Raw genomic sequence first — 2,515 nt, 5'->3', positions numbered from 1 at the left:
ATATGGAGCTGGGGTGTGTATATATGGAGCTTGGGTGTATATATGGAGCTGGGGTGTATATATAGAGCTGGGGTGTGTGTATATAGACTGGGGTGTGTCTATATGGAGCTGGGGTGTCTATATGGAGCTGGGGTGTGTGTATATGGAGCTGGGGTGTGGCTATGGAGCTGGGGTGTGTATATGGAGCTGTGGTGTGTATATATGGAGCTGGGGTGTCTATAAGGAGCTAGGGTGTGTCTATATGGAGTTGGAGTGTGGGTATATGGAGCTGGGTGTGTATATGGAGCTGGTGGGAGTGTATATGGAGTTGGTGGGTGTGTATATGGAGCTGGGACGTGTCTATATGGAGCTGGGGTGTGTATATATGAAGCTGGGGTGTGTATATAGAGCTGGGGTGTATATATGGATCTGGTGGGTGTGTATATGGAGCTGGGACGTGTCTATATGGAGCTGGGGTGTGTATATGGAGCTGGGGTGTGTGTATATGAAGCTGGGGTGTGTATATAGAGCTGGGGTGTATATATGGAGCTGGGGTGTGTATGTATGGAGCTGGGGTATGTGTATATGGAGCTGGGGTGTATATATGGAGCTGGGGTGTGTCTATATGAAGCTGGGGTGTGTATATAGAGCTGGGGTGTGTGTATATGAAGCTGGGGTGTGTATATAGAGCTGGGGTGTGTATATGGAGCTGGGGTGTATATGGAGGTGGCGTGTGTATATGGAGCTGGGGGTGTATGTATGGAGCTGGGAGTGTATGTATGGAGCTGGGAGTGTATGTATGGATCTGGGGTGTGTGTCTATGGAGTTGGCGTGTGTATAAATGAGCTAGGGTGGGTATATGCAACTGGGGTGTGTGTATATGGAGCTAGGGTGAGTATATGGAGCTGGAGTGTGTGTATATGGAGCTGGAGTGTGTGTATATGGAGCTGGAGTGTGTGTATGGAGCTGGGTGTGTGTATAAGGGGCTAGGGTATATGTATATAGAGCTGGGCTGTGTATATGGAGCTGTGGTGTGTATATGGAGCTGGGGTGTATATATGGAGCTGGACTGTGTATATGGAGCTGGGATGTATATGGAGCTGGGGTGTGTGTATAAGGAACTGGGATGTATATATGGGGCTGGGGGTGTGTGCATATGGAGCTGGGGTGTCTTTTTGGAGCTGGGGTGTCTATATGGAGCTGGGGTGTCTATATGGAGCAGGGGTGTCTATATGGAGCAGGGGTGTATATATGGGGCTGGGGTGTGTGTAAATGGAGCTGGGGTGTATATATGGAGCTGGGGTGTGTCTATGGAGCTGGAGTGTGAGTATATGGAGCTGGGTGTGTATATGGAGCTGGGGTGTATATATGGAGCTGGGGTGTGGGTATATGGAGTACGGTGTGTGTATATGGAGTACGGTGTGTGTATGGAGTACGGTGTGTGTATGGAGTACGGTGTGTGTATGGAGTACCGTGTGTGTATGGGGTACGGTGTGTGTATATGGAGTACGGTGTGTATTTGGAGTACGGTGTGTGTATATGGAGTACGGTGTGTGTATGGAGTACGGTGTGTGTATATGGAGTACGGTGTGTGTATATGGAGTACGGTGTGTGTATGGAGTACAGTGTGTGTATGGAGTACCGTGTGTGTATGGGGTACGGTGTGTGTATATGGAGTACGGTGTGTATTTGGAGTACGGTGTGTGTATATGGAGTACGGTGTGTGTATGGAGTACGGTGTGTGTATATGGAGTACGGTGTGTGTATATGGATTACGGTGTGTGTATATGGAGTACGGTGTGTGTATGGAGTACGGTGTGTGTATGGAGTACCGTGTGTGTATGGAGTACCGTGTGTGTATGGAGTACGGTGTGTGTATGGAGTACGGTGTGTGTATGGAGTACCGTGTGTGTATGGAGTACGGTGTGTGTATGGAGTACGGTGTGTGTATGGAGTACCGTGTGTGTATGGAGTACGGTGTGTGTATGGAGTACGGTGTGTGTAGGGAGTACCGTGTGTGTATGGAGTACGGTGTGTATTTGGAGTACCGTGTGTGTGGGGGGGTACCGTGTGTATTTGGAGTACGGTGTGTGTATGGAGTACCGTGTGTGTATGGGGTACGGTGTGTGTATTTGGAGTACGGTGTGTGTATGGAGTACCGTGTGTGTATGGGGTACGGTGTGTGTATTTGGAGTACGGTGTGTATTTGGAGTACGGTGTGTGTGTGGGGGGTACGGTGTGTATTTGGAGTACGGTGTGTATTTGGAGTACGGTGTGTGTATGGAGTACCGTGTGTGTATGGGGTACGGTGTGTGTATTTGGAGTACGGTGTGTATTTGGAGTACGGTGTGTATTTGGAGTACGGTGTGTATTTGGAGTACCGTGTGTGTATATGGAGTACCGTGTGTGTATGGAGTAGGGTGTGTATTTGGAGTACAGTGTGTGTATATGGAGTACGGTGTGTGTGGGGGGGGGTACGGTGTGTATTTGGAGTACGGTGTGTGTATATGGAGTACGGTGTGTATATGGAGTACGG

Source organism: Hemiscyllium ocellatum, unplaced genomic scaffold, assembly GCF_020745735.1.
Source record: "Hemiscyllium ocellatum isolate sHemOce1 unplaced genomic scaffold, sHemOce1.pat.X.cur. R, whole genome shotgun sequence".
Lineage (NCBI taxonomy): Eukaryota > Metazoa > Chordata > Chondrichthyes > Orectolobiformes > Hemiscylliidae > Hemiscyllium > Hemiscyllium ocellatum.
This window is presented reverse-complemented; position numbering follows the sequence as displayed.